This window comes from Nuphar pumila, chromosome 17 (genome assembly GCF_984573655.1).
Source record: "Nuphar pumila chromosome 17, dmNupPumi1.hap1.1, whole genome shotgun sequence".
Lineage (NCBI taxonomy): Eukaryota > Viridiplantae > Streptophyta > Magnoliopsida > Nymphaeales > Nymphaeaceae > Nuphar > Nuphar pumila.
The window spans coordinates 12517395-12536325 of NC_143265.1; the positions used below are offsets into that span (position 1 = coordinate 12517395).

The 18931-nt window shown below is 36.9% G+C and overlaps 1 pseudogene; it reads right to left on the minus strand.

Annotated features, from left to right (window-relative positions):
• LOC149811659 (exocyst complex component EXO84B-like) overlaps window positions 1-18931 on the minus strand; it is a 32588-nt pseudogene that overhangs the window by 6935 nt on the left and 6722 nt on the right.

Consider the following 18931-nt stretch of genomic DNA (forward strand, 5'->3'; position numbering starts at 1 on the left):
TAAAACTTCGTGTGCATGGTTGTTACCCCTGAATCTGATATTGAGGTTCTTCTCCTGGCCATGATTTTAAGAAGAATTTATCACTTTACCTAAGGGTGGTGTGTAGACACAGTTATTCTTTTGGTATACAAAGAAAGTGACACTTGTGGATGTGAAGGTCCCTAGTATCCCGACATTAGATGTTGATGTTTAATATTCCGAAGGCTGTTTCAGTCGAGGGCTAAGTTTGAAACTCACTAATAAAATACAACATATGCGCTAAGTTACCCTGGGAACCCTACTTGACTTTACAAATTCTTACATATTTAGAGTATCCGCAGTCCACAATAATAAAAAAAGGAACTTAAATTATGTGTATTTAATAGAGACATGCATAAGAAAAGAAAACTTCGATAAAAAAATTTAATTTATTCATAAAGTGCACTGAAGTCATGCATATTCCTGCTATGCATTAGACCATGCATATTTACTTGTTCATTTAATTGTTATATATTGATAACTGCATGATGTTTGTTTTCTAATGCATGTTAATTATCTTTATTGCTTAACTTGTGGTCTTTGTTATTTATTGAATTATTTTTTCATGCTTAATAATTGTTCCCTATTGCATGAATAGTTAATTGAGTTATGAATTTGTCATAATTGCATCCCTATAAAATATTGCATGAATTCTATTTATTTATTTTTTACTTATTTGTTTCATTAGAGGGATTTGTATACAAACTTTTTTGGATTCTGACACCCCTACTTTTGTGTTTTTTGCAGCCTTAGAGGCCCAGTGAGGCGATTTGCTTTCGAGAGAGCTACGAGGGAACCACACGATTGCTTGAGAAATTCTTTTGGACAACATGGCTCTTCTTTCTACTTTATTTATATTTTACTTGCTTATGTCTTAGACTTTATGCACTTTAATAAATAAATTTTGGTTTGTTTTGAAAAATGAATATAAGATCGCTTGTGGTTTTAGATGTGTTGTAACTGTAAAGGCCCTGGGTCTCTATGAATGTTTTCACACTTGTTTTGAAAAAAAAATTATCATTTTTTCATGAGTATGAGTTGGGGTGGTTACATGTTTGGTATCAAAGCACACCACAAAAATATTATATTCTATCATCTTTTTGTATCAAAAGTATATGTTGGTAATTGAGTTTTATCTAAGAATGTTAGCAAGTCGTGCCTAATGCTCTAGAGCAATTTCCTTCACTGGTAAGGTTAGTAGATACTTTTATGAAAGTAGGTAATTTTCTCATGTATTCACGGTTTAATTCTTAATTTATACAATATGAATTAAGAAATTTTGATTTGTTGTATAATTGCATTTATTGTAAGCATACATGATCAATCCTAAGAGGGTATGATCGATCAAGGTATGACTTTCTAAAAAAATTCATGTTTTAGATGTATCGATTTATGGACAATTCGAATTCTTTTGGTGCTCCCATGGATTGGCAGGGGCAGAGAGATTTCATGTTGAATACCCTCCACACACTGAGAGAGGCTGTGATGGTGCAGGCGACACAAGCAACAATTTGTGTCTATCTCACCGAGGTTGCTCCAAACCCCAATGGTGTTACTTACGAGCGATTCCTGAAGCTGGATCTATCAACTTTCACTAAGAAGGCAGACCCAGAGGCAGCTCAAAGCTGGGTCGAGGAGATTGAGTGGGTGTTCGATGTCCTACCTGTCTCCGAGGACAGGAAGACCGCTTTTGGTACATACCCTCTGAAAAGCGATGCCAAGAAGTGGTGGGACACCCTGTGAAGGGTGAAGTATGACAGAGTGGGCGTGATTCTCTGGGAGGTGTTTTGGGAGAAGTTCTTGAACACCTATTTTCCCTTCTTCGCACGGGAGCAGACGCAACAACGGTTCCTTGAGCTTACTCAGGGGAGCATGAGTTTGGTGGACTATGCCACCAAATTCAAGAGCTTGGAGCGGTACTGTCTGAACTTGTTCGCTAGTGATAAGGCGAGAGCGACCAAGTTTGTACGAGGACTGAAAGACAGACTTCGAGTCTGTGTGATGATGAGTCGGCCTACTACTTCGGTTGATGCTATAAAGTTAGCTACAGTCCTGGTGGAGGAGTGGGAGAGGTTCAGAAATGGATCTCAGAAGAACGACAACAACAACGGTAACACATCTGGTAGAATGAGGAAGAATCCACCTATAGGCGGGAAGGTGCAGAGTGGCAAGAGGCAGCAGACTCGGGAGGGACGTCAGTAGGGTACACAACAGGAATGACCCTAGCAGAAGCATCAACAGGGGATGGCCCAATCAGTATATTGCAAGTACAACAAAAGCCATCATTTGGGCTTTTGTCCGATGTTCAAGGGGGTTTGCTACCAGTGCTAGCAGCCTGGGCACATTGCTCTATACTGTTCGAACAAGCCAGCAGCTCAGGGAGGACATCATGAGTAGCAGCTACCACAGTAGCAACAATAGAGGCCTCAATAGCAGCAGAGTGAGTGTAGGACCAACAGACCCAACAGGCGGGTCTATGCTGCTACAACCGCTATGCAGGACAATCAGCTTGATCTAATCAAATATATCTTCTTAGTCGTCGATCATTATGCATGTATGATGTTGGATTCTGGTGCGACCCATAGTTTTATTTCTGATTCCTTTGCGAATTTACTCGAATTGGTTCCTTCTAGTCTTGATAAAGCTCTCGATGTGATGTCACCTATGGGTGCATCATCTTTCTGCGAGAAGTATTTTCTGGCAGTTTGCATCATTTTTGAGGGGCATGAGTTGTCTGCCGACTTGGTCATACTAGATATGATATTTTATGATGTCATTCTGGGTATGGACTGGTTGTCCAGACATAATGCTACCCTCCAGTGTCAGAGAAAGAAAGTTCTTTTAGAGCAGCCCGAGTTATCTGCCTTGGTACTTCAGTCGGCTAGACCAAGAGCGATGTGAAGATTGTCTTCACATTGAAGTTCTCTAAGTACCACAAGCAGGGTTGCATGGTGTTCTTGGCTAGTGTGTATATGCAGGACAGTCAAGCAACACCCTTAGAGCAACTAGATGTTGTTTGTGAGTTTCCGAATGTCTTTTCTGAGGACTAGCCAGGATTGCCGCCACACCGTGAGATCGAGTTCTCAATAAGTTAGTGCTTGGTATGATACATCTGTCTTGAGCACCGTATCACATGGCACTTGTAGAGTTAGTGGAGCTAAACAAGCAGTTGTAGGAGCTTCTTGACAAAGGCTTTATAAGGCCGAGTGTATCTTCCGGTGGTGCATCAGTCCTCTTTGTCAAGAAGAAGGATGGTTCGATACGACTTTGCATTGACTGCCACATGCTAAACCAATTGACAGTGACGAACAAGTACCCCTTGCCAATGATCGATGATTTGTTCGATCAGTTGAGGAAGGCAAAGGTGTTCTGTAAGATCGACCTTTGTTCTGGGTACCATCAGATGAGGATCAGGGCAGAGGATATTCTGAAGACCGCATTCAGGTCCAAATACGAGCATTACGAGTTTTTGGTGATGTCTTTTAGACTCACCAATGCCCCTGCAACGTTTATGGACCTCATGCATCAGGTCTTTAGTTTGTGGTTGGATTATTTTGTCATCATGTTTATCGATGACATTCTTATATACTTGGAGAGTGTAGAGGAGCACCATGAGCATCTACGGATCATATTGCAAATACTGAGAGAATATCAGCTTTATACTAAGTTCTCAAAGTGCAGATTCTGGCTTGATAGGGTGATGTTTTTCGACCATGTGATTTTTACGAAGGGCGTTGAGGTCGATCCAGCTAAGGTGGAGGTTGTATTGTCATGGGAGCAGCCGAAGACTGTGTCTGATATCAGAAGTTTCTTGGGATTAGTAGGTTACTACCATCGATTCATCTAGGAATTCTCGCGTATAACTGCCTCGATGACTCGACTATTGTAGAAGGCGGTGAAGTTTGATTGGTCACTTCGGTATGAGGAAAGCTTTCAAGAGCTGAAGATGTGGTTGCCTACGACCCCAATTTTGATGTTGCCTTCTGGGATGGGTGGATTTGTAGTATACAACGATGTTTCAAGAACCAGACAGGGCTATGTTCTTATGCAGCACGAAAAGTTTGTCCCATATGCTTCTCGGCAGTTGAAGGTGCACAAGAAGAATTACCTCATGCATGACTTGGAGTTGGCCGCAGTGGTCTTCATGCTAAAAATTTGGTGTCACTACCTTTATATAGAGCAATTTGAGGTCATGTCCGACTACAAGAGCCTCAAGTATATATTCACTCAGCGTGATTTGAACTTGAGGCAACGCAGGTGGTTAGAGTTCCTGAAGGACTACGACTTCTCCATCGCTTACCATCTTGGTAAGGCGAATATGGTGGCAGATGCACTTAGCAGAAAGGCATCGGTCATGACAACCGGTCTGATCGGGCATAGTTGAGATCTGATCGAGCAGTTCGTCAGATGACAATCTTTTATTGATGACTCAAAACACATCCTTTGTGATGAGATGCAGGCGCGATCGAAGATTATAGATCGGATCAAGGAGCTTTAGTCAGCTGATCAAGATTTTGAGAGGTTATGTGTGAGTGCCTAGAAGCCAGAGGCACAGTTTCGTCGAGTAGAGGATGGGACCATCATGTTCGGAGATAGATTGTGGGTCCCGAAGGCGTTGTAGATGGAGCTGATGAGTGAAGCTCACAAATCTAGATATTTCGTTCACCCTGGTTTCACCAAGATGTTCAAAGATCTTTAGAGGACTTATTAGTGGAATAGGATAAAGCGGGACATCACAAAGTTTGTGTCCCAGTGTTTCACCTGGCAGCAGGTAAAGATTGAGTATTAGAGACCTGGTGGACTTCTGCAGTCATTAGACATCCTATAGTGGAAGTGGGATGAAATCTCGATAGATTTTATCGTAGGGTTGACAAAGACCCGATGACAGTGCGATGCCATCTGGGTGATAGTGGATCGTTTAACGAAGAGTGCTCACTTTCTACCGATCAAGATCAGTCAGAGATTGGAGAGTTTAGCCAATCTCTATGTTGATGAGATCGTTAGACTTCACGGGGTATCACATTCGATAGTGTTAGATCGAGACCCTCATTTTACATCTCGATTTTGGTGCAAGCATCAGAAGGCTTTAGGCACTACGTTGAAGTTCAACACAACTTTCCATCCACAGATGGACGAACAGACGGAGCGTATGATCCAGACACTCGCAGACATGTTAAAAGTGTGTGTTTTGGATTGGGCAGGAGATTAGGACAAGCATGTGAAGCTTGCAGAGTTCTCGTACAATAACAACTTTCATGCTAGTATTGGTATGGTTCCGTACAAAACCCTGTATGGCCGACCATGCAGATCTCCTGTGTGCTGGGATGAGGTTGGAGTGAGAACAATGGAGTCTCTAGAGATCATCTAGCACTATGCAGACCAGGTGCATTTGATCCGACAACGGTTGATCGCAGCGCAGAGCAGACAGAAGAGTTATGCCGATCAGCGATGTAGAGAGCTCAATTTTGAGGTAGGCGATCACGTGTTCGTGATGATCTCTCATTCAAAGAGTGTCTTTAGGTTCAAAAAGAAGGAGAAGTTAAGTCCTCGGTATGTGGGACCCTTTGAGATCCTTGAGTGGGTTGGGAAGATCGCGTACCGTGTGGCACTTTGTCCTTAGTTTTCGTAGATCCATGATGTGTTTCATGTCTCAATGTTGAGAAAGTATGTACCTGACCCCTTATATGTGATTCAGTATGAGACGATGGAGGTACAAACTGACTTGATGATCGAGGAGAGGCCAGTAGAGATTGTGGATCGTCAGAAGAAGACGTTGCAGAGTAGGATGATTTCGTTCGTGAAGGTGCGCTGGCAGCATCACAAACTGGATGAATGCACTTGAGAGCCTGAGGCAGATATGCGTCAACACTACCCACACTTATTCGGTACGTTCTAATTTTGTGGACAAAATTCTTTTAAGGGGGTAGGAACGTAATATCGTATTTTTTTATACTTAGTTAAATTTGAGATTTTAAAAAATTTGGCTAAGTATAGAAGAAAAATAAGTAAAATCTTGATTTTAGGCCGATGCTTTTGAGTCTGGGCTTGGCCCATGTCTCATTTTCAATTCCTTAACGAGCCACTTAAAACGTGAGGAAAAGTTTTATTTTTAACCTTTAAGTTCAAGCAAAATTTAAGCAAAATTCAAGTTATTTTCAGACAAATTTTAGAAGCAAAATTTGAGTTATATATCATTGGATGCGTCCCAAAATTCTAAGCGTAACGATATTTTACTTTTCTGAATTCAGGCTACGGTTGGCCCAAAAATCATGTTTTTTTAAAAAAAAGTAGTTTTTCGGTTCAGATCCGGATTTGTATCAGACTGAATTCAATGGATTTGATCCAAATTAATATGGATTTGGACTCTACCCAAGACCCATATTAATCTAGATTTGATCCAGCCCAAAACTTATTTGGATTTTTGAAGATGGATTTGGATCTTGGATCCAGATCTAGATCCATGCCCAACAAATTTTTTTCAACTTTAAATTTATTAGATACCTTTAAATTGGAGTTAATTAATGTTAAGAAGTCTCCCAAGTTAATACGGAAACTTTTTGAAACTTCTGAAAATTTATTTATTATTTAATATTAAATAAATAAATAATTTAATTTAATTCTGAAATTTTATTTTGATATTTGTTTAGGACTCTTAGCAGAGTCCTTAAACACACCTAGATGAATCTAAGAAGATTTTAGAAAGTCTATTAAAATAAAACTTTAAAAAAGTCAACTTTAGAATATCAAAATTTTTGGAACTCTTGAGAGAGAAGAGAGCCCATATTGGGCTATACTCTGTTCTCCAGCCCATCTAGAAGGGGCTGATGAAATGGGGGCGTCATCCCCCTCTTGGCCTATTTAAGCATAAAAAAAAACTAAGATAAAGAAAGAGAAGAAAAAGAGAGAAATAGAGAAAAGGAGATGAAAAGAGAGGAAGAGGAAGAGGAAGAGGAAGAATGGGTCTTCTTCTCCGATCGTCCGGTGTTTTTCCACCATTATTCTAGTTCTCTTTTCAATTCACGGTTAAGGTATGGGTTTTCTCTCTTAAATCAAATGGGAAATTGAATATAGATTGAATTTTCATGCAATATTTTGATGAAAATCCATAGAAAATGAGTAAATTTGGATGTTTATCCTAAAATACATGGATGTTGATTCATGGATCCCCTTCCATGGATGTGTTGATGGTTTCTTTCACCTTTTCTTAAACAAAATTCTGTACATATCTATTCTAATGCTAAAACAAAATTTATTTCATAATAAAATAGCCTATAGAGTGCTTGTTCTATGCTAGGATTCATTTCCTTTGATTTTCATTGAATGAGCCATTAGATATATGTTATTTTGTGAGAGAAAAATCCTGTTTATGCATGCATATCAGCTTGAGAGATCCAAAAATGCATGTGTTATAGAATAAGCATATATATAATCTAACCATGCATATTATGTTTAAAAGTCTGAATATGCATATGCTAATAATTGATGAATAAGCATATACATGCAAGTTGAATATACATATTTCCATAGCAATCTTTATGAGGATGTTTGTAGTTCGATGAATCTGAGCATACTTAAAAGAAAATTTATATGTTCATGCCTAAATTGTTTTGCAGTCTCCTCTTAGCACGTTATTTTTACTATCGCTACTGGGCTCGATGGCAGCCCAGTCGAGACATACTCAGCTGGCCTGTCATGGTCTAACAAACTTGCATAAGTTCGACTTGTGCAGGGTGGTTGCTCACCAACAGACCAACCAAGCCTTGCTTGGCTAGCTAGCTGAGCCAAATTTAAAAAAAAAAAATCTAAAACAAAAATTTTAAAATTAGTATTTTGTTTAGTGACAGGCAGGTGCCCTATTGCACCCAGCTGATTGGGTTCAGTTGGGTTGGGCTTGAACCCCAGCCAACGGGATCGGCTAAGCTTGAGCGTCTTATTAAAAAAAATAAAATGTTGACACATGGTAGTTGCTTAAATCTGGAATTCAATTTGAATATGTATGTAAATTTTCAGATCTCGTTAGGTGCATAAAATTTTATTTTAATACATGTTAAGAATGAAAATTTTCACATGCCTTGACTTGATATGACATGCTTGAGCAATATGTTATTTCAAAGTTGTTTCAAGTGCATGTGCATACATGAAATTGATGTGTATTTGCATGTACGTAAATGAATGAATATTCACATGTTCTAATTGAGATGATTCATGAATGAAAGCATATGTGTGAAATGATTACACAAACTCATGCATATGAATGTTGTAATTCATGCACATTTTTAGATTGACATATATGAATATGCATTAAAAAGCATGTGGACATCATTGCATATATGGCAGGTTGTCATGATTTTTGCATATGATGCATCGATGATCAAAATGGATCAACGTAGGTCTGGTGAGCCTTGAGTTTGGATTATTTTTCTATACTTGTTTTAGTGCATCATGATGATGCATAAAATATACGTTTTATTAACATGTTTTCACTGCATAAATGCATCATCTATAGGTTAAGGGCATGCACTTAGGTGCATAATGATGTTAGGAAGCTCTGGTTCGAATTTCATCGAAATCAGAGTTAATTTGAAGGAATTAATGCATTTATAGTGTAGCGGGTCAAATATCGGAGCCGATCTGAGAGATCTGGATCCAGACGCCCATTTGGATCCTGAATTTGGGTCAAATTACATGGATTCAACTCAGCTCCAGCCCATTTGAGTTTTTCATAAAATATTTTCCAAAAACCCCCTGCAACATGAGGCGCCCAACAATTATTTTTATTTTAACAATTTTATGAAAAAATGCCCAAAACAACAAATCGTGTAAAAAAGGGAGAGGGGCGCCCATTCCAACTTGTCTTTGCTTTGGTTCTCGTGCCCTAGGGGCACGATTCTAACTCCAGCCCCCTTCTCAACCCTCACCTCCTTCCATCTCCATTGAAGACATGACGAAAAGCTTGAGATCCAAGCCTTCTACCTTGTCTCCCTTTTAAATCTTTTCATTTCTTTAATCTCCCTTGTTGGTTAATCTCATGTTGTTGTGTTTTTGCAGGTGCAGCAGAGGTGGGAAACATCTTTTCTCGGGTGGAAGTGCGAAACACTCCAACGAGAAGAGCCGACTCTACCTCCATCCGGTCTTCTACGCCCCCCGATCAAGAATCGGTTCACATTTCATCTTCGGTGGCTTTCCAATGTGTTGCAGCTGTAGGACATGGTACCATGGCGTATTTCCAGCATCAACGAGGTTCCGAACGGTGCGAAGCCAAACAAAGTCCGCTCTCTTCTCCGCCTCAGTCTTCGGATCGCCCTGGAGGTAGGTCTTCTCGGCCCTCTCTTCTAGATAAAACCTATTTTGTGTGTGAGTTATGTGTGCTGCATTTTTCTGTATTTTCGTCAGCCTTAGTATAACTTTTGTTCGTGCAAAAGCCATCACGTAGTGTGTTTAGGGGTTTGGTTTATTAAAAATAATGTTTTTCAATCCAACGTTGGGAGTTTTTAGGTCTTTTTGGGTGTGTGTGTGTTATTGAAATGATATTCTGCTGTGTGCCTGCATTCTCATCGAGTTCCTCCATCAGTAGTAGGTCTGAATGTGTCTTGGTTAGTAGTAGATCATGTAAATTCGTTAATGGTTGTTGCATTTTCTGATTTTTAGGTCGTTTAATGTGTCATTGTGCATATCGTTTTAGGTAGTTTGTGTGAATTGATTTGATTAAATTAGCTGTAGCATTTTCTGCATAGTTTTCCATTGATCCTTTAGTTAATTAAGTTGAGCTGCTGTGTAGATTTTTGTAGTATAGATTTAGCATCGATTTAGTGTTTAAAAAATTTGGTTTGTGTTTATGAGATAGTCGATTGTCTTAGATTTCGGTTTTACTGTTTTTCTATTTGATTTAGTTAATTCCCAGCATGATTAGATAAATTAGTTTGTGCATTGTATAGTTACAAGTCCTGTGTTAACGTGTGTAAGGTAGCATAATTAGGTTTTGCTTAGAATCCTTAGTTTGTAGTTTTTATGTGGCTAAATTAATGTAGATTGCATCTTAGGTTTGTCCAATTTGTGTGTTGCTTAAAAATTCTGTAGATAATAGCTTATAGATGATTGTTATTGTGTTTTGATAATTAGTTTAAGGATGTGTTCATTAGAATAATTATGATCTTTAATTTTCGTTTTAGCTAAATTAGCATTAATATATAATTTCGTTTTTCTTGGTGTAGTGTTAATTCAATAGAGCTTCCCAATTTGTTAGTTCTTGTTCATACCCTTGGACTAATTTATATAGATAGTAAGTTAGTTAGATTAATTTTATTTTAGCCTAGGTATGTAATTAGTGTAGATGTTAGTCAAGGGGCAACATGGTCATTGTATTGAGAAAACGTTTTTGGTATGAGGCACCTCCTTCAATTTCGTGGAGTTCAAGTTGGGAAAGTTCAATAAATTTTCCAGCCAAGTCATAAATGCTTCTCCTTTCCAATGTGGAAACCCTTTGGAATTCCAAAGACTCTTTAAAGATGTTTACACGATTTTTGGAAAACCTTTAAAATTCCAAAGGTCCTTCTAAAAGTGTCTACACGAGTTTTGGGGCAAGATTTGAAATGCTAAATGCTCATTTAAAGCCAACCCCAAAAATCGTGTGGGATGCTTTGGGAAAGATTTTCAAAAAGAGGATTTAATGCTTGGATTTTCAAAAGAGTTTCCAAAATGGTTTACTCGATGTTGGCAAAAATTTAAATGCTATCTCTTCTTTTAAGACTAGTCAAAATCGTGTAATGTGTTTTAAAGAAAGATTTTCAAAAAGGAATTAATGTTTTTAATAAAAAGGAGGAAAAATGGATGGTCCATTAGTTGGACGGTTTTTGAAAGATCAAGTTTCCATATGTGCACTTAAGGCAATTAAGAATAAAGATGATCCTTATTCAAATCTGTGGATTGCATTTAAGGAGAGCTACCTTTTCCAAAATGGAAACCCTTTCGATTTCCAAAGGATTTTCTAAAGAGTCTACACGTTTTGGGGGCAAGAGTTGATATGTTCATTTGCCTTTAAAGCCTACCCAAAAACGTATATTGTGTTTTAGGAAAGAATTTCAAAAGGACTTAATGCTTTTAATGCACATATGGAAAATCGTGTAAGATAATAGCTGGACGGTTTTTGAAGACGAGCTTTCCCAATGTGTAATTAAGTCAAGAAGGAAAGGGGGGTTGGCCCCTACCAAAATCGTGGATTTATACCTTTATTGCCCTATTTACTAATTGAGTCAATTGACTTAGCATTAATTAGGTGTAATTAATTTAGTAAGGTGTGCCTTAGGGTAGGTTTTATAAAATCGTGTATACTTATTTAGGTAGTTGCTAGTCTTAGTTTACATTTAATGTAGGAGTTAATTTAGAGTTACATTAGTGTTTTAGGAAATAGCAAATAATTATTAGTGTAATTAATAATTTTAGGTTGGCGTGTAAACCAATTCTCTATCCTAAACCGCCACTTACTAACCCTAGTTAGTTACCCTTATTTTACTCTAACCGTAACCTTAGTTAATTACTAGTTAACCTTAGTTAAACTAACCTTAGATAATCAATTTGTTCCTAACTCTAGTTAAACCCTAGTTGACCTTAGTTAGAAACTAACTTAGTAGATCCTAGTTAGTTAGAACCTTAGTTAACCCCCTATTTAACCCTAACCGACCCCAACTAACCATAGTTAGTGCTTGACCCTAGGTAGTTAACCATAGTTAGTCAATTAACCTACACGATCTTAGAACCTTAGTTAACCCTACCTTATCCCAACCGACCCTAGCAACCTTAGTTAGTAAACCCTAGTCATTAGATAATTAGTTAACCCTAGGAGACTAACCATAGTTAACTAATTATAGTTAGTTATTAACCTATCTCACTTAGTCAACCCTAGTCTAACCGCCCCTAGTGAACTTAAGTTAGTAGTTGAACCTAGTAGGTAGTTAAACCTTTGTAAAATCCGAGTTAACCCTAATCGTGTCCTATTAACCCTTAATTCATTAGTTACTTTAGTTAGATTAATTAATCCTAACCGTACTACTAATCCTAGATAGATAGTTAGGTTAGTTGGAAGATAACCCTAGTCGTAGTATTAGAATAATAGTTGTTTTAATTAAGTATTAGTAGTAACTATAGTTTAGTTAGTTAGTTAGTGATTTTAGGTTAGTTTAGGTTTAACTAGTGGTATAGATTAGAACTAATCTTAATTTGTTTAACTGATTTCTTAGATTTTATTAATTAATTTAATTGTTATTATTTTCTGTAGTTTAGCAGTAGATTAGGTGTAGTTTAAGACTGTTATTTTATGTGATTTAACATGCCAATGCATTAGTGGATTCAAAGGGATGAATAGTGCACTGAACCAAAACCCTAATTTTTACCCGATCGTGCACTCGTCATCATATATGAATTTTCTCGAATTTCCTGAAAATTATTTTTCTATTCACTTTATATGCATGTTAACTGTCTGTAGACTAAATCTCAGCTCGATCCGAGTTGATTTGGTCTGGTTTTTAAGCGTACTATGAAAACAACTTTTTCGGATTTTGAAATTTTGGGTCCAGCGATTTCCCAGATTATCCCGATTTTGAAACGCTTAGTTCTGGAGATCCAGAACGTATTTTTCACTTTTGTAAAATGTGTGAGTTTTTTGGATCTGTCTTTTACATAATAGAAGTAGTTTCAGGAATTTTGGAATTCGTTTGACCCCTCAAACAGTCATTTTGCAAAAAGCTATCAGAATCCATTTTTGCCTTCTTTAGAGACAAAACAGTCTTTTAACCATTTATTTGATTTAGTGTACTTTTCGGGTTTTCTAGCATTGTAGTCAGTAGATTATTATTATTTAGAGTAATTAGAGTTGCTTTTCTTAATTAGTTTAGTTAGATAGTGTAATTTTAGTTTTATTTATTTGTTTAAGTTAATTTAATTCATAACTCAGTTTAGAATTAGTTATAGATGTAATTTAGGTTAATTCTTGATTTAGTTACTGACTTTGTATTTTTATTATGTAGGTTGTTAAGTTAGAACAGGTTCACAGATGTAATTCAATTGTGATGTGCGACTGCACTTGATGTGAAAAGACAATTTTGCCCCTAGAGACCTGCTAAAGACTTAGCCGCCTATTGTAGTTTATTTTCATAGTTAGATTGTTATTTAATGTAACTTGTAAACATTGACATAGATTGTAAACTTTTTATGTTAATAAAGTGTTATTTTAGAATTAATTTAGAAATATCCCGTTCCCTGTGGATTCGACCCGTACTTGCCACTCTGTGGAAAGTTGGATTTTTATATCTTTGGTTGACGATTTTCCTTTGTGTTTATTGAAAGATATCTTTTAAAAAGAGCATCTCCAAAAGTGCAACCACATCACAAAAGTTATATTGATATTGTTTCACTATATTGCATTGTTCTATGTTTTTCATGAGCTGTGGTCCCGTGATGAGCCTCGTATTTGGATATGCGAACTTGTCTTACTAATTTTGTATGTTGAATTACAAATTAATGAATGCGTATTAATAACAAGATAAACAAAAAGAACTGTGTAATATACGTTCTAAGATATCCTGTCTTTAGAATGAAACTCTTAGAGTTGCGGTTTTAGGGAGCCATGAGGATACTAAAACTCTGTGTGCATGGTTGTTACCCTTGAACCCGATATTGAGGTTCTTCTCCTAGCTACCGTTTTAGGGATAATATGTCACTTTACCTGGGGGTGGTGTGTAGACATACCTGTTGTTTTGGTATACCAAGAAAGTGACACTTGTTGATGTGGATATCCCTAGTGTCTCGACATTAGATGCGGAGGTCTAATGTTCTAAATGCTGTTTCAGTCGAGAGCTAAGTTTGGAAACCAGTAATAAAATACAACTTGTTTGCTAAATTACCCTATGAACCCTATTTGACCTCAAGAATTCTGACATGTTTGGAGTATTCGTGGGCAATGGTAATAAAGAAAAAAACTTAAATTGTATGCATTTAATAGAGACATGCATATGAAAAGAAAACTCTGATAAAAAATAATAATTTATTCATGTAAGTGCACTAAAGTCAGACATATTCCTGTTGTACATTAGACCATGCATATTTACTTGTTCCTTTAATTGCTATATATTGATGAATGCATGATATTTGTTTTCTAATGCATGTTAAATATCTTTATTGCTTAACTTGTGGTCCTTGTTGTTTATTGAATTATTTCCTCATGATTAATAATTGTTCTCTATTATATGAATAGTTAATCGAGTTATGAATTTATCATAATTGCATTCCTATAAAATATTGCATGAATCCTATTTATTTTCTTTTTACTTATTTGTTTTATTAGAGGGATTCATATACAGAATTCTTTGGATTTTGACACCCCAACTTTTGTGTTTGTCGCAGCCTCAGAGGCCCAGTGAGACGACTTGCTTTCGAGAGAGCTACGAGGAAACTACACGATTGCTTGGCAGATTCTTTTAGACAACGTGATTCTTCTTTCTACTTTTTTTATATTTTATTTGCTTATGTCTCAGATTTTATGCACTTTAATAAATAAATTTTGGTTTGGTTTGAAAGATAAGTATAAGATCTCATGTGATTATAGATGTGTTACTGTAAAGGCCCCAGGCCTCTAAGAATGTTTGAACACTTGTTTTGGAAAAAAAAATTTATCATTTTTTCATGAGTATGAGTTTAGGAGCTTCAACAAAACAGGACAAAGCGTTAATCCATGAGACCCAATGCAATTTGGACGCAACTCTCAATCCCCCGGGAGCTGCTGATGAAGCCAAAGCATGTCTCTTCACAAGAAGAGAAAAAAATTTGTCTGTTTACTAAACCACATAACAAGCTATGATGCATATGCTGACTCATCACAGAAGACAGCCAAAGAATCACTAGCAGCTTGAGCAATGGCAGAAAATACTAGCTGTGAGAAAGCTGCAGTGTATGAGCCGCCATATGAGGTATTTGATGGCTAGAGGCTTTGTATATTGTACAGGAGTCTTTAGTGACGTGCATTGAGTAGCAACATATGTGCATGAGGCCCATCTCCAAGTCTTTTAAGAGCTGAAACAACTGAACGAAGCTCAACACCCCGCGTGGAAGGCTGACACGTAGCTTGTGCAAGTTGATCTGCTAATTTCCTCCTATGTTCAGATATAACAGCCTGCAATGATGAAAGAGATGCTGGGCTGAAAGTTTTCTTCTTTTGTGTTTCTGTAGCCACCTTTTCACCTTCATCAAGAGCAGCCAGAGCTTCATCTACTCTTCTTTTCGCCAATAAAACATCAAGAATATCAGGAAATTCAGCAGCCCATTTCTCAATAACTGGAGGTTCTCTCTCCTTAGTTTCAGATGGGTAATCTGATGCAGAACCTCCAGAGAAATTAGACAAAGAATTGATGTTCACACCTTCAGCCAAAGCATGAATGAAACCTGCTTGGGTGGACAGAAGATTTCTAATAGACAGTAGTTCACCCTCCAGATTAGATATCTCCTTCGAAGTCCTAACATTAGAAACAGTATCAGCAAAAGCAAATACCAAACCCCCCAAAAAAATTGCTCCAATTGAATAAGCTAACAGTATTAACAAATAAAATTAGCATTGTCTTTTTCCATTAGGGCATGTTTGCAACTTTCAAAAATTTATCGGTTAGGTTGAAATTTATCAGAGATAAAAAGAATGTTGGTAGGGATCAACAAATTTTTATCTCCACTTTTTGAGGAGTACAATTCCCCAAAAAGCGGAAAGTAGAAGGGGGATTTTATCCTTCATTTGATGTTGCACGTGGGCCTAAGCAAAACAGAAGGTTTCTTGTTCAGGGAGAAACTTTTTCAGACATCAAAGAAAAGATTGGTTGACAAGCAGCAGATGCAACACTGAGCTGCATTCATATCTACAAATGACAATCTTCTGACCACGCATAAGATGACTGAATACTAAACTGATGAATACTCTGGCAAATTAAATGGAACAATTCCCAAACAAGGTAGTGTTCATTCTTAGTAACTGTACCATGCACTGCAAATATTGGAACCATGAGGACATCATGCTTCTTGGATTGGAAAATGTTTCTTAGATTGGACAATGCTTCATAAATTTGACATCCCAAAGATATGATATACTTCCCCCAAACCAAACCAAATATAAACTGAAAAAGCATTGACAACATGTATGTAAAAGCGTCTCCCCATCAGATGGGTGAAATATGCAGCTGCCCCCTACATTCCCATCACCCCCACTCCCCTTGCTGGTTGTCAATCGTAAGGGCCATTATTTCTACAACCGGCCAAGCAAAATTGATTGAACATGGTGAACATCCATGATTCATGGGATTACTTGAGGAACAGAAATGACAAATGTCAATATAAACATGTTGACAATGATTAACAAGCACCCATCTTTCCTCCTTATGGGAACCATTTCATCTTCAAAAAGAGAGCCAGGAGCGGAGAAGCATGACCATCCTATGTCACATAAGTGCAGGTGGGAAGGGTGTGATACGATAGTTTGAAAATACCTTTGCGGGTATATATATATAAATATAGAGAGAAAATTGGGTAGGTAACTTGATGAAATATGCTTAATGAAATTTTCTGCATGGTCGATTTACAAGGAATTACACCTGGATCACGAGTTTTCAATGAAAAAAATGATAATCAGAGCCTAAAAAATTTACAAAGATTTTGAACCGTTGATTTTTTGAACTTTATAAAACTCACCCATGTATTTGAATCAAACACTTCAAGAGCTGATCCCTATATAAAAATAAAATGTAAAACCCTGAAAAACCCATTAAGCACTTAGCATTAAGCCTATTTCATTAAGCAGCTACCCTCTCTCTCTCTCTCTCTCTCTCTCTCTCTATATATATATATATATATATATATATATATATATATATATATATATATATATATATATAGAGAGAGAGAGAGAGAGAGAGAGAGAGAGAGAGCTGGAAATATGGGCATTTTTAACACTTTTTTTGCAAAATTCAACCACGTGGATGTGCTTGACATGATGAATTTAGTAGAAATCAACCATTGGATAGTGTATTTCTGATGAAAAAATATGATTTTTGAATGCTTGAATATTTATGAAGAATATGAGTCATTGATTTTAAAGCCTTGAACAAATCTCATTTATGCATCAAAATTGGATGATTAAGAGTGTGTTCTTATAGAACCAGACATGTAGATCAGATGTATGGTCTTTCTCTCTCTCTCTTTCTCTCTCTCTCTCTCTCTCTATATATATATATATATATATATATAGAGAGAGAGAGAGAGAGAGAGAGATGGGTTCGTACTAAATGAAATATGCTAAATGGGTTTTCCTGCTCTTTCAGTGTTTTTTTTTCCACAGTTCTGACCCCATAAATGTATTGGGCTTGGTCGATTTACAAGGAATCCAGACCTTAATCATGTGTTTTCCATGAAAAAAATGACATTTGGAGACTAAAATATTTACAAAGATTTTGGTCCATTGATTTTTTGAACGTTATAAAAACACACCCATGTGTCGAAATCAGATCTCTATAAAAATAAGTACGTAAATCACATATGTGCGGTCAGAATTTTAAAATAAAACAAAAGAAAACCTGAAAAAATCATTTAGAACCCATTACTTTAAACATATATATATATATATTTATGTATAAAATATAGATAAAACTGGATTTGATTAGGGTTAACTGAGTCCAATTTTTGACAGATGGACCCCAGTGCGATTGACTGTCCGTGTCTAAGTGTTGCACTTGCACAGACGTGGGTGCAACACAGGTGCGTTGACTTTTTATAAGTGTCTGTCTTACATAGTGACCTATGGTTTTTGTTCGTCTCCCACAGTCATTTATTGAACAACCACTATAAAATGTGTTTTTACCAATCTTCCCCTGTACTCCTCAAGCAAGGTTTAATTGACTCTCTTAACTTGCTCCATTTGGTTATACTCTATTTCTATCTTGTCATCACTTTGAGTTAGTCTGAGCTTGTAGTACATTTTTTTTAAAAGTTTAGACCCTTACAATTCTTCTTGTTCTGTTTGTGAGGGATTAGGATCATTAGACTTTTCACTTCCCTTGAAAAATGCAATTGATCCTTCAACATGAGGTGACTATAAATATTGCATGCCAATGGGAAGATTCAATTGCCAATAGTGGAGAAGGATTAAATGGCAAGGTGAAACCTTATCCATTTTAAGTGAGAATCCTAATCTATTGAGAAAGGGTTCCTTTAGGGTTTGCATTGGTACCAAAACCACAATTGTAAAATATGATACAACATGTATACAACAACAACAACAACGCCTTCATCCCAAACAATTGGGGTTGGCGATATGAACCAAAAAGAAAATCATTTTGGGTCCTTCACATGAATTCTTCTCCTCCAATCATTTCTATCCAATGTCATGTCCTCGGTGAGGTTCAAAGCATTCATATCCTTTCTTATCATTTCCATCCAAGTCTTCTTAGGCCTACCCCAACCTCTTTTAGATAATAGATTTTCCCATTTCTCCATCCTTCTAACCGAAGCATCATTAGGCCTTCGCCGAATATGCCCAAACCATCATAAATGATTCTCTTTCTGAAACTTCAGGTGCTTCAAGTAACAAGGGATCTTTCTGATACAACATATATATGAGTCCATAATCTTCAACATGTATATGAGTCCGTAAACTACAACTGTAAAATACTGATAAAACATGTATATGAGTCCATAATCTTCAGGTGCTTCAAGTAACAAGGGATCTTTCTGAAAGTGACTTTCCAATCTATTCTCCAAACCCAAAACTAAATCCTCGTAAAAATGACTCAAGAACCCAAAGGCAAACTTTCCGGATATGAGATCTCACGTGCATCTTATTTCGTCTTTCATGTTCATTATGAGCCCTAAATCCCATATTTATAAGAAATCA